The sequence below is a fragment of the Pogoniulus pusillus genome, chromosome 6, assembly GCF_015220805.1.
Source record: "Pogoniulus pusillus isolate bPogPus1 chromosome 6, bPogPus1.pri, whole genome shotgun sequence".
NCBI lineage: Eukaryota > Metazoa > Chordata > Aves > Piciformes > Lybiidae > Pogoniulus > Pogoniulus pusillus.
The window spans coordinates 42,619,764-42,634,486 of record NC_087269.1 but is presented as its reverse complement, the minus strand read 5'-3'; the positions used below and the strand labels follow the sequence as shown (position 1 = coordinate 42,634,486).

The 14,723-nt window shown below is 39.9% G+C and overlaps 1 protein-coding gene across 2 annotated transcripts in view; it reads left to right on the top strand.

Moving 5' to 3' along the window:
• The window catches only part of NRG3 (neuregulin 3), a 393,773-nt gene that overhangs the window by 347,407 nt on the left and 31,643 nt on the right, over nt 1-14,723 (top strand). The gene's annotated exons all lie outside the window — the stretch shown is intronic.

Genomic DNA, 14,723 nt, shown 5'->3' with positions numbered 1-14,723 from the left:
CTCCCTAAGCTGTGAACTGAAATATCTATGCTCACCAGTGAGTTCCTCCTAACAGTATTCAGATGGAGTAGCAGCATAGTGATGGGAGTCACTGGTAAGACATGTGCCCTTGGATGCCATACAGAGTAGTTCCTAACCTGCTGTTAAGTCTTGCATTTGGCAGAAATCTATTGCAGGAGAAGACACTGAGGCAGAGTGCGTCATTTCTCAAGTTGTGCCGGGGGAGGTCTAGGCTGGGTGTTAGGAGGAAGTTGTTGGCAGAGAGAGTGATTGGCATTGGAATGGGCTGCCCAGGGAGGTGGTGGAGTCAGTGTCCCTGGAGGTGTTGAAGCAAAGCCTGGCTGAGGCACTTAGAGCCATGGTCTGGTTGAGTGGTTAGGGCTGGGTGCTAGGTTGGCCTGGATGATCTTGGAGGTGTCTACCAACCCGGTTGGTTCTATGATTCTATGATTTCCATGCCAAAGACAGTAGATTGGAGAGAACAGATATGTGGCAGGACAAATCCATTCTGACTTGTTCATTGGTTAGCCACAGAGAGTTATATAGGTACTACTTCCTTTTCAGTATCTCAAAACCCTGTAGCTGGGAATGAGGATTCCTCTTCAAAGAATGATTTTGCTGTGATTTGCTTGGTCACTTCTCATCTTCCTAGAAGGAATCTTGTAAAATCTCAGTGCTTTAGATTTCAGAAACTGTTTACCACGTCATATCCTGTACCACGTGGCTTAGGAACTTAGATTGAATACAACTTAAAATTCACTTCAAATACTTGCCGTTCTTCTAGGGTATTTTTGAGGAAGGCAAGCACTAGATATTCATAGGGAAAACAAAATGAGATGAATACAACTGAGGCTAATTCACTTCTTCAACCAAATACATAGAGACAGTTTTAGTTAATGAACTTGCTCTCTAAAACGTATCAAAAAGGTCATACAAATTGCTATCCAATTTTGAAAGAGCATTTGCATTTCAAAATATACAGGCAGGAGATGCATATCATACTAGGATGGAGTGCAGGATCTGTAACGTGTAAAAGAATCGGTCTGTGAGTTAACAAGTGTCTCTAAGTATATGTAAAGTACAATTTTCAGAGAAATAAATGGATTTGGGGTACTGGTAGAGAGTAGGCTGAAGATGAGCCAGCAGTGTGCCCAGGTGGCCAAGAGAGCCAATGGCATCCTGGCCTGCATCAGGAACAGTGTGGCCAGTAGGACGATGGAGATTATTCTTGCCCTGTACTCAGCACTGGTCAGGCCACACCTTGAGTGCTGTGTCCAGTTCTGGGCCCCTCAATTCAAGAGAGATGTTGAGGTGCTGGAACATGTCCAGAGAAGGGCAATGAAGCTGGTGAGGGGCCTGGAACACAAATCCTATGAGGAGAGGCTGAGTGAGCTGGGGGTGTTTAGCCTGGAGAAGAGGAGGCTCAGGGCAGACCTCATTGCTGTCTACAACTCCCTGAAGGGAGGCTGTAGCCAGGTGGGGGTTGGTCTCTTCTGCCAGACAACCAGCAACAGAACAAGGGGACACAGTCTCAAGTTGTGCCGGGGGAAGTCTAGGCTGAATGTTAGGAGGAAGTTGTTGGCAGAGAGAGTGATTGGCATTGAAATGGGCTGCCCAGGGAGGTGATGGAGTCACCATCCCTGGAGGTGTTCAAGCAAAGCCTGGCTGAGGCACTTAGTGCCATGGTCTAGTTGAGTGGCTAGGTCTGGGTGCTAGGTTGGACTGGATGATCTTGGAGTTCTCTTCCAACCTGGTTGATTGTATGATTCTGTGATTCAGTTTCTACTGTGTCTCTTCAGTTGGTGTGTAGGTCGGTATTGGGGGCTCATTATGTTTTTTCAACTTAGAGAAGGAAAAGCTATGTGATATCATCCAAGTAGTTTACCATGAATTACCATGCAGTGCAGATGCATTGTAAAGCAAGTAAATTTATTACCTTCATTGCTCAAATAGCCTCACTCGCTCATTAGCGGTAACTACTGCTCATTAGTGAATAAAGTTGTAACCCATGTATTAATGTCATAGAAACAGCAAAAAAAGCTCGTGTCTCTAATGCAGCATTTTTCTAAGGTTCACCTCCCTTGACAGTTCATTTCAATGGCTCTATACTTTAGTACCTGGTAAAAATTGCTACATTTCAATTTAAAAAATAATTTTCTTCATAACATCTCTTATGTCACATGGTCCTAAATTTATTCAAACATATTTTTTCCTCTTCCTCCGTCACAGCTGCTAAATAGCAGAGCTGTTGCTGACTTTAAGCTATTCGATTAACACAATGAAGCTTTTGCTTCATTTCATATCTGTATATTTTTCAATATGTTAAAAAAAAACCACATGTATTTCATGCTGCTTTACAGAAAAAAAATTGATTGCAATTTTTTTTGCATTCCTGAGTATCTCTATGCCACGGGCTGTGATGCCACAGGCATCAGAAGAGATAGGGAGATGCTTGATGCAAGCAAATTCAATCTGTTTATTGCATTCCAAATGTGTGTTGATATATCTTTCATCAGAAGGTGTCCTGGTTCTAATTTAAATTTCCAGAGACTAAAATAATTTTGATAGAACCAATAACAATTTTATAGAGTGTCCTGCCCTCTTCCCCCTTCTTTCCCCAAAGAGAGCAATTGGAATGGACTGCCCAGGTTAGTGGTGGAGTCGCCATCCCTGAAGGCATTCAAGAAAAGACTGGATGAGGCACTTGGTGCCATGGTCTGGTTGACTGGCTAGGGCTGGATACTAGGTTGGACTGGATGATCTTGGTGGTCTCTTCCAACCTGGTTGATTCTATGATTCTATGTAGAGAGAGGAAAAGGTAAGCACACCCAAATAAATTAATCTCACTCAATTTGGAAGTTAAAAAGAAAAGTTTAACAATAACTTAAAAAGGTATCCAAGGTAGGGAAGTTACAAAGGTATAGGGAAGGGAAAGCAAATACAAAGTGTATAAATACAACCCGATTTTGATGGTGATGGCTTTGTCTGCCTCATGGGTGATGGCCACGTGCTAAAACAAAGAGAAACGGCAACAGGATGGTGGTGGTGGTAAGCAGGGAGCACAAAGAGAGAGAAACAGGAAGTCCCCCTGCTTTTATGGATCTTCAGACAGGAAGGGCGAGTGGGCTAAATATCACTTGGTAGTGTTCAGAACCACCCCTGGGGAGGGGTCAAGACCACCTAGGGTCAGAATCAAAGTTACTCACCCTGGAGAGTTAATTCTACACAGAAGGCTATAAATCATATTAAACTGTAATTGGTTACATATGCTTGCATTAGAAATTACATACTAATTGGCAAAGACGTTGATCATATTCTCTCAACAACATGTGCGTTGTGTCTAAGCAATCTAAGTCAGCAGAGATAGGTGAAAACCACAGGCTCCAGCCTTATATTTGTGTATATTTGTTACACCATTCTCTAAAGTCATTCCAACCCTCTGTTTTATCTTAACTCAGCACTTCTGAGCTCGTGCACTCTCGCCTGTCCATGGCTTATGTTCCAGTTTTTCAGGTTCTAATAGCTGTACCATTCCAACATCTCTACAATCTTTGGTTTTATGGTTCAAAGAAAGTAGTTTGTGCCTATTTAGGCAGGAGCAAATGGTAGTGTTTCTGGTCTTTGAAGTGATCTTGTATGATTACAGAGTTCATCATCCACCAGAGATTTTTCCTAGAATATTAAATGATTGGGTTTGAGTCAAAATTTTGATGCTGGATAAAAATATGTAGCAAATGAAGTTTATTGATGGTATATATAAAGTAAAAACATTCAAAAGAAAAGAAAAAAGGTTCTGAGATATGTTGAATTCATAGTTCTTACAAGTTCTTGTGTGCAAAGATATCTTTTATATCAAAGCAAACCAAGCAAAAATATTTAATTGAATTCTTAAACAGGAAAATAAGCAGGTAATTTCCAGAAGCTCTGGAGTTGAATTATTATTATTATTATTAATTAAATAACGTTTATTTATTAAAACAAATGTTATAAAATACTATAATCACACTAAAACCAGAGATTTGGATTAAAGGGAAATGTTCATGGATTCAACTGAGATTTTTTTTTTCATGTTTCTCTTAAAAGCAATGTCTTTGTGGTATGATATTTTTCCTTCTCCTAGAAGCATGAAAAACATGAACATCCTAATTTTCTGTACAAATAAAAAGCAGATAAGAGTCCAGCTAGATGTTTAGCAATTTTAACTGTAGGAAAAATCTTACACAGAAAGGTTGAAGTAAGTTTGTGAAGCATTTCAATATAAAACATTGCATTATTCATGAGAGATTTGCATTGCTACTTGGAGAGCAGTAGTCGATATTAAAGCAAGGTGTCATGTGATATGTGAACTAGGCAGACAGGGCATTGTAGTATAAGGGGATTTGGATGACATTAAAAATTCAGATTATATCCTCCTGGGTACATACAAAAGTTTTATTGATACTTTGCCTCTTTATAATTTAGGAGGGGAACAAGTGTAATGTTAACCAAATAAAGATACATTAGCATGCCATATTGTACCAATGCATGCTTTCAGATCAGCTAGTTTAAAAGTCCATGGCTTAGAGTTTATTTAGACAAAGAAAAAGCTGGGCTTTTTTTTTTTATTATTTAGAGAGATTTCTGTCATCATCTTTTGTTTCTTCTAATCCCAAAAGGCATCTCAGGCAGAACTGGAATTGACAGGAAGCATGGCAGATAAGAAGTAGTAAAAAGATTAGGCAATCAGTATTAGATTTTTTTTCTTCATTATTTCTTAGAATAAGGTGGTAAAGTGAGAAATTCCTGCTTTTGCTTCAAGATGTTAAAGAAATTTTATATTCCAAGAAAATGCTACATGAAGTCACCACTGTTCTCACTGCTGTTTGAGTTCCTTATACTATAAATATAAACAATATGATGATGTAATTATAGCATATTAAATGAGGCTCCAAGAAATACTTTTTACTTATCTTTTTGTTTACAAATGATAATGTATAAGGCAATGCTGTAGGTGTTCACCTTAAATACAGAGTCTATTCATGTATTCCACAGAGTTTGAGAGCTAGGTATCAAACAATAGTATTATGCCAGAAAGTTTGTGATGCATGTGCTAGAATCATAGAATCAACCAGGTTGAAAGAGACCTCCAAGATCATCCAGTCCAACCTAGCACCCAGCCCTAGCCAGTCACAAGCACTTCTTCCATGAATGGGATTATCATGGAACAATGCTGCCTTCCTAGTGGCAGGGGAGAATCAAAAGTGTTAGTGTCTTCCCAATTTGGGAGGCAGTCAGGAAGTCAGCTGCTGATACATTCTGAGGGTGGCCAATCCAGATGCCACCTGTGGCTCTCTCTCAAAGGACCCCAGGGCTTGCCAAGCCTGCAAGTTTGCACAAAAGGGTGCAAAAGGGGAGAACTGTCCAAAGGCAGGGACGCTGTAAAACCAAAAGCTGTACAAAAGGTAGGAGCTGTCCAAAAGCAGGGGTGGTCCAGTCATGGCAGGAACCTGTCCTGTCAGGCACTCTGTCAGGAGCTCTTTCAAGATGGGGAAGATTTTAATCCCTTTCTCCAGTCCTTCTGAAGCAAGGGAATGTGCTAAGGCTTGCGCTGTAGCAGTCACATGCATGTACAAGTTGGCACTCGAGCAGCTTGGTTTTGGCAGCTGTGGGTTGAGTGCAGGGGGTGCTCTGGTAGATGTTTTTTGGGCCTAGGGCTTAAATGTGTCTTAACACCGCTACTCACATTAGTAAACTTTAAGCATCTACCATTACTAAGCCTGAACAACTGGATGCATTATCCCTCATGGTGGCAAAAAACATCTATAGGATTAAGGAAAGAATATAGCTGCTTACAGCCACCATATTTACTTTTCTCTCTCTGCTAATACAGTCTGATTTTCTCTCTGATCATTTATCCATGTGTGTTGTAGTCATTACAGTGAGCAAACATACACTTGCTATAATGGGGGGGAACCTCAGCAACAAGGTGAGGGGGATGTGCCAGTGCAGCTGCAGAGGCATGGGGCAGCACTCAATAGTCTGGATCTCTGTCTTCAGTTTCCACTTGCTCATGGCTTAGGTAGGGAAAGTCAGCAGAGTAAGTAATAGATGCACAAGCATACAGTCCCATAATCCTTCCTGTATGTGGCAGCTTTGAGTAGAGATGACTTCAAGAAGATCACAATTTGGTACAGTGTTCTATGAAGAAGGACACTTCTCTGACTTCTTCTGGCAGTCTCTGTAGTCACATCCATCCCTGGTCACTGACTCATGAAGAGAGACCACGTCAGGGAGTTGGGACTTGGAACAAAAAGAAGACAATGCATAAATCCATAGTTCTGTGCCTGTCGATTCTTGTTCTGAAACTGCCACACTTCAGTAGGAAGAAAGAGTCCCTTATCACATCTCTCTACAGCTGACTAAGCCATTGCCCTTATCCTTCATGCCCTCACCCTGCAGAGACTTCCCAGGTTAAACATCAGTTTTCTGTGTACAAAAAAGAAAAACAAAAAAATACTTCAAGTTCTTAACAATAATTTCCTATGGTTCCTCTGTCAGTGTTCACATCATATTGTTGGGGGGGGAATCTATAAAAGCACTCTAGTTAAAACAGCAGCAGTCAAAACAGAGATGACAATTATAATATTGCTTAGCTTACTGTGAGCTCTTGAGGAAAGAGCAAGCAACAAAAACTGTGAAATACACTTTGCCAGCTTTGAAGTTAGCTTGAGGTTTCAGTGGAATGTTCAATACTAACAAGTGAGTGAGATACAGAATATGTAAGCCTCACCTGTGGGAGAAATTCCAGTGACAGGGTTTTGTGGATAACAGCAATGCAAGCTCTGAGGTGAAATAAAGTACCAGCTGGGAAATTAAGACATTATTATATTAAATCTTAGTCATGCTTAGGATCTTACATGTATCAACCCACATCAGCTAAGGAATTACTGTGGCAGAATTAAAGAATACCTTTGCTGTATAAAGCCATAATATTTTTACATAATAAAATATTCCCCCCACCACTGAACACTTGTACACAGTGTGGAGCTTACATACTGTCAGAGAATGAGCAAGGGAATGATACTTTTTGTGGGAAATCTTTGCTATGAAAAGTCTTTAGGACCTGGTAGAATGGTAATTAAGTAAAAACAGAACAAAGTTTGTTGTGTACTTGTAATATTTTCCAATCTTGAAGCTGTTTTGAGAGAAGGTTTGAAATTTTTCTCCTGTACAGTGCAGAAAATGTTGCCAATCTCTTTGTTCAATGGAAGTCCAGTAGCTGGAATTCAAACTTCACAATGTATTGCAGCTAAAGATTTTTCTTACCCAAAATTCAAGTAGGTTCAAAACCATTTTATGGGGAGAAGTTAGCAGCGTTGTCAACACAAAAATAGCTGGAACTGTACCAACTGAATTATCAGCGTCTTGCTTGCCCTCCTCACCTGCTGACGTAGTATGATCCTTTCACCAAGTGTGGTTGATAATGAAAGATCTCTTTTATGAGGTTCAATTTCCATTTCTTGGGCCTCAGTCAAGCTGGAGGTACTTGGAGCTGTGATTTTTAGTAAGCAGAAGTAATATCCTGAATATTCCATGCGAAACTAATGCTAATGCAGCATTAATTTTGTAGAATCAAGTACTCAAAATCATCTGCCCAGATGAGCTGAACATTCATCCCTTTCTTCTCACTACTGTTAAGTATCAATAGTCAGATTATAATACCATGCAATTATAAAATGGACTACCTCTATTTTAATTTCCTCTCCTTAAGATACTTCTAATATGGACATTTCACAATTAGAAGAAAATGTATTTTATTAGACTTTGTTGTGATCAGAACCATCAAACAGTTCTTCCCAAGAAAGAATCACTGTAGAAACTATGAAGTGCTTTATGAACTTCTGCCAGCAGAAGTCTGCTCTGGTTGCAGTTTGAAATGTGAATCTGTGCAATTAACCTTGACTCTGCCCTTTCTGTAAACCATAGCAGATGCAAACTTCCACTCCTAATTTGCAAACCAAAGCATTTTAAAGCCCCTTTAACAGGGAAATTCTACCCAGACAGACAAAAGGTGAAGGAAGAAAACTCAGTGTCTAATAAATGTAGCTGAGAATAAGAATAAATGAACTCTATTTTATGTGAAGTAATGCATATACTCTTAAGGACGCTGAAACAGAATTATCTGTGGCATGTTTATTTCATGTATTTAGACTTCATTCATTTAAAAGCTAGTATCTTTGTATTAAATTTGCTTGTGTTGATCACTGAAATGGAGGAGGCACTATTATCCTCATGGTTACAGAAAGAACAAGGCTCTTGACTTACTCAAGTGAAATAAGAAATTTGTGAACTGTGACTTGTAGCATTTCAACTGTTAAATCATTCTGCCTTAGAACAAACTGTAGCATATGGCAGCGAATCTGTACAGCAGGTTTTTGCAAGTGAAAGAACAGAGAAAATTCTCAGGAGAGTTGGAAGTCTGATGCTGAGGCAATCACAGATTTTGCAGAACATGCAGACTTTTAATTCTCTTCTTGAACTATATTTAGAATGCTGTATTTAGTTCAGCACTTGTCTGATAAAAACTGTATTAATAAATACGCTTTAACCACTGTCTTGCCTTTTAACTGGTGGGAATCAGTATTTTATTGAAAATCTTGATACTCTGCATGGGATTTTGGGATTCCCATGTAGACCTTTTCTGTTCTATCTGGTACTTAAGGATGCAGGACATCAATATGGTGCTACAGAGGTTCACCTCAGTAGCAAAGTTACAGCTCTGCAAAACATTCTAATACATGACATACTAAGAGGTGTGCCAGAAAGCACATGGGCAGAGAATGAAGGGAAATGAAAGAAGTGTGTGATGGTGAGGTTACATCTGAGATGATAGTGCCACTTTACTGAACCCATATTGGTTAGTTTTTGCATAGGGACAGAAAAAAAAAAGCCTGATTTTGTGATGTCTTGTGAGTTACTGAGGAAAAGCTGGTTTGATGTTCTATCCATTAGGTCATTCTGAGTTCTCCTGTTAACTCATAAATGGCAGGGAAGGTAAAGAAGAGCATCTCTAAATGTGTTGGTGAGAAGTCAGAGAATTATTTTCAGAAAGTTTTCACTGGCATTTATGGATGGGAAAAAGTGCATAGAAAACACTTGTTTGTCTTACATCCCAGTGCCAAGGATACTGAGCTCACCATTTTTATTCTACAGCAGTGCAGAGCAGGGCCATTTAAAGGAGGAGAGTGAGAAAGGGAAGAGACTGCTAAACATTTAGGAATTCTGGTGCTTTTTGGGTTGGCAGTAGAAACTTCTGCAGAAAGCTTAATCTACATGTTCATTTACTGGTTTTATGCTTTTTTCCCCCTCCCTTTATAAAGCAAAGCTTGATTAATGCATTTGTATGTTAAATGCCTTAATTTCTCTGTTGGCTCAGTTTTTGAATATTCAATAAGTATTCTCTGTGATTCATGTGACCACACTGGAGATTTTATTCAAGAGCCACTGAAATAAGCACCACAAAGGGGAAAGCTCTTAGTGTTGTTTTGTTATTGATTTGCTTAGCCACATACACAGTGCTCTGCTTCATGTTCGAAATCTGTTTCAAAGCTATTTCAATGAATTCAGAAAACACATAATAGAACTAGAAGATCTGGTGGTTATAGCTGGTAATAATATTGTGCATTTAGTTGCTAACAAAGCCTAACATAATCTATTTTAAGTAGCTGCATGATTTTTTTTCTCAGTAATGTTGTTAAAACATGTGATATGTCAAGGACCACATACCTGTGTTTTTTTCTTTTGTAATGAAGTCACAAAGAAGAGGCAGGTTTCAACTTGTTTACACAGCAAAGCAATTATGTTCTGTCAAAAAAAACCAGCCATGAATCTGCCCTTACACCTTGTAATCCTGTAAAGACATATGTGTATGTTCCAGCAGGTCTTTCCACATGCATAAAGCAGACAGATGACAGCTTTTAAAGAGCAAGGGAATAAAAACTCCCATACCCAGATTATGGCATAGACTTCTTACTTTGTAGCAGACAGCTGAAACTTAACTGTGAAGAGAGTACTGGAAGAAATTTTGCTTCCATGGGTCATCAATAGTCCTTTTGTGTTTCATGATAGCACAGGTGTCAGATAACTTAGAAAAAGGGCCACTTACAGCACAAAAAGTTTCTGTTCAGTGGATAACATGACAGAAGTGAAAGGAGAGAGAGTTTTGTAGCAGGAATGGAACTAAAAAAAAATCAGTGGTATAGATAAAAAAAGGGAAGACAAAAAGGATAGACCTGTAATACAGGCAGATACAGTACATGGGGAGTTGACTATGGGAACAAAGACTTCCAACAGGCTTTCTGTCCATGTGAGTTTATCTTGTCTTTATGCTCAGGGGAAATCTTTGTTTCCATATTTTTTTTTACTTAAACAAAATAGGCTGCATCTAAACACTTCACCATGCTATTTTTTTTTCCAGCCCTGTGGTCTATGGTTGTGTTTTATTTGTATACAGTGTATTTTTTTTTCATCATTTGAATGCTTGTTGGAGTTCATATTCTGTAGTCTAAACACCTCAACTGGATTATCCAGGAATATCCCTGGCAGATTATATTTTGGATTTTAGCTGAAATGTTTTATTGACTGCTCATTAAATAAGGAATCCTCTACCTAGAGTATTTATTTCAGAAGAATATAATTAAGGTGTTTACTTCACAAGAAATATATTAATATGTATGGATATTCTCTTTATTCTCTCTTATTCTCCCTGAATAAAGAGAGATGTATGAATACCTCTCTTTATTCATATATATTCATCATTTCAGTCACACATTATATTACCTCAGAAAGTTTGTTTCAGCATGTAAATGTGTATACACAAGTTGAATCACATCTTCAAGTAAGGAGAAGGAATTTCTGGTTTTCTTTTCTACGCATTGAATTGGAATGGGCTGCCCAGGGAGGTGGTGGAGTCACCGCCCCTTGAAGGCGTTCAAGCAAAGCCTGGATGAGGCATTTAGTGCCATGGTCTAGATGACTGGACAGGGCTGGGTGCTAGGTTAGACTGGATGATCTTGGAGGTCTCTTCCAACCTGGTTGATTCTCTGAATTTCTAAACCATTCTGTTCCATGAGAGCAGAAGTGCTTTGCAGTACTTGGTTATAACTTTTTGCTTTATTTAAAGATCCTTTAGAGTACACCTTGGCTAGAGAATCTCAGCTACACTGAGTGGGTTTAGAGCCATAGCGAGGTTAAATGAAGGCAACAATGAGAAGACTTTCAAAGTCTACAGAAAAAGATAACATTTCTATAAGGTGGAGGGGGTTTTGTTGGTTTGCTTGTGTTAGTTTGGGAGTTTTTTTGGGAGGGAGATGTTGTTTTGGGTTTTTTAAGACAACATGGACAATGAGAAAATGGAAAAAAAATGCTTAATTGATAGATACTTTAAGATATTGGAAAGAAAAAAAATGGTGGAGTCTAATACATAAACAAAGATTAAAAGGTGTTTAAAAATGGAGTAGTCTAAGAAATAGAGTAAAGTTAATCAAGTTCTTAAGTGTGCACAGCACAAAATAAACAAAAAGGAAAGAAAGCATTGATCAGCAGGTGTGGAAAGATAGTGGCAAGGATTAATCTGACTACACAAAAGACTTAAATCTTCACGTAGTTGTTTGACAATGATAATGTTGTCCAATCTCTGAATTGCTTCTGTTTTCATAGAGGTGTATTCTAAAGCATCTTCAACAAGATAGTGCTAGCTGTTCAAGACTGAGAGATGACCATAACTGCTTTAAACTCACAATTTCACAAAAAAAAAAAAAAAAAAAGAAAAGACAAAAAAACCCAAAGCTCAAGCCAACCAACCAAAGAAACCACTATTTTATGAGGACTTAATCATAGAATCATAGAATCAAGCAGGTTGGAAGAGACCTCCAAGAGCATCCAGTCCAACCTAGCACCCAGCCCTAGCCAGTCAACTAGACCATGGCACTAAGTGCCTCATCCAGGCTTTTCTTGAACACCTCCAGGGATGGTGACTCCACCACCTCCCTGGGCAGCCCATTCCAATGCCAATCACTCTCTCTGCCAACAACTTCCTCCTAACATCCAGCCTATACCTACCCCAGCACAACTTGAGACTGTGTCCCCTTGTTCTATTGCTGGTTGCCTGGGAGAAGAGGCCACCCCCCACCTGGCTACAATGTCCTTTCAGGTAGTTGTAGACAGTAATAAGATCACCCCTGAGCCTCCTCTTCTCCAGGCTGCACACCCCCAGCTCCCTCAGCCTCTCCTCATAAGGGTTTGTGTTCCAGGCCCCTCACCAGCTTTGTTGCCCTTCTCTGGACATGTTCCAGCCCCTCAACATCTTTCTTGAATTGAGGAGCCCAGAACTGGACACAGTACTGAAGGTGTTGAAAGAAAAGCAAAATCCTATATTTAGTTATTTATTTTTACACTATACTAAGATCAGTTTCTTATAATAGATTTTTTTAAAATCTTATTCAGTGTTTGGATGAAATTAGAGTTAAGAGGTCTGTATGGTTTAGTTGTGAATTTAGGGGGTAGGTTCTGAAATTGGTGTTCAAGCCAAATAGATTGACAATTGCTGAAGTGAACAATTCTTTCCTTATTTACAAGAGTCCTGCATCTGGGTCGAGGCAATCCCAAGCACAAATCCAGGCTGGGCAGTGACTGGCTGGAGAGCATCCCTGAGAAGGACTTGAGGGTGCTGGTGGACAAGAAGCTCAACGTGAGCCAGAAGTGTCCATTTGCAGCCCAGAAAACCAACTAGATGCATCAGAAGCGTGGCCAGCAGGTTGAGGGAGGTGATTCTCCCCCTCTACTCTGCTCTGCTGAGACCCCACCTGGAGTACTGCATCCAGTTCTGGAGCCCCTATTACAGGAGGGATGTGGAGGTGCTGGAGCACGTCCAGAGCAGGGCCAGGAGGATGATCAGAGGCCTGGAGCAGCTCTGCTATGAGGACAGACTGAGAGTTGGGGCTGTGCAGGCTGGAGCAGAGGAGGCTCTGAGGTGACCTTCTTGCGGCCTTCCACTACAAAAAAAGCTGAGGAGGGACTTTTTAGGGTGTCAGGGAGTGACAGGACTAGGGGAAATGGAGTGAAGCTGGAGGTGGGGAGATTCAGGCTGGATGTGAGGAAGAAGTTGTTCAGCATGAGAGTGGTGAGAGCCTGGAATGGGTTGCCCAGGGAGGCAGTTGAGGCCCTGTCTCTGGAAGTGTTTAAGGCCAGGCTGGATGAGGCTGTGGCCAGCCTGATCTAGGGTAGGGTGCCCCTGCCCATGGCAGGGGGTTTGGAACTAGATGATCTTCGTGGTTCCTTTCAACCCTGACTGATTCTATGATTCTAAGAGTCATCCACTTCAACATCAGAATTCAGAACTTGTCAGATGAAGCCATTGTGTACTGCAGTGGAAATGGAAGGTGGATAATCACGTTTACACAGGCCAGTGCAAACAAACAAAGCAAAACACAAAATGCAAGTGAAAACCTCAAACATTTAGTTCACTGCCAATGAGGATTTACTGTCTAGGTCCAAATTTTATACATGCTAATGAGGAATGGGCCTGAAACTGCCCTGGAGCTTCAGGTCCATTCCTCGTTGCATTTTACTGCAATATGATAGAGATTTCCTATTGAATTATAACCTTTCCAGTGACATTTTAGACATGCAGAAAGTGTAAGTTATTGTATTTACTTCTTGTTTTTAAGACAGCAATTTAAAAGTTCAAAGTCTAGGATTTCAAAATTGAGTGGGGAGGGAGAAAGTCAAGGGGAGCTGAGGACATCTTGCGTCTTAGAAATGGCTTCTGAATCACTGTGATGTTCTTTCAAGCAAGAAAAGAAGTAACTAAAAAATAAAGAGTTGTTATTTGTAATTTTGATTTAAATACCCTGTGAGATAAATGACTGTATTTAAGATTCCAAATGTTTTGTAATAGCACTTTGATATTAAGTCTTAAGAAATTAATAACTAATACTGATTAGGTACTGTACATAGTCATCAGTCATTCTAACACCATGTAATATTTGGCTGGAGTTCCAGTTAGGTGTAGAGTTTGGTTTGGTTTGGTTTGCATTTGCCTAGATTCACCTTGGTGGTGTAATACAACTCTCATCTTGTGAACCTGAGTCCTTTGAAGCTGTGACTTTGGAGTTACTGTCACTTATTTAGTGCATGTGTCTCATAGTCATCATGGAATTGGTAATTAGACACTGTAGTGGGCTGCCCAGGGAAGTGGTGGAGTCACCATCCCTGGAGGTGCTTAAGGAAAGATTGGAGGTGCCACTTAGTGAAACGGTCTATTTGATGTGGTAGTGTTAAGTCATAGGCTGGACTCGATGATCTCAGAGGTCTATTCCAGCCTCAATAATTGATTCTGTGATTCATATTAATCAAGGGGGAGTCTGCACTGGAGATCTCCAGCTTAGAAAAGAAATACAGGTTTGTCAGTGTACATGGGTCGTGCTGTGCTTTGATAATCCTACATGCTGGTTTTCTGTCTGATATATATGAATGAAACTACTGGCTCATATACTTTATATTTAAGGAAATTGATCTTAAAAAAAAATGAAACAGCAAAAACCCCCAGTGTATCTAGCATGTTAGCACCTTGGAGTAGAGAAGTAGCTGAAATAACAAACATAAAGTCTAACACTTAAGGAGCCATTGATGAATTAACTTGCTTTTTAGCCCCTGTTTGCTGTCATGAATGAGTGTTTTGTCTT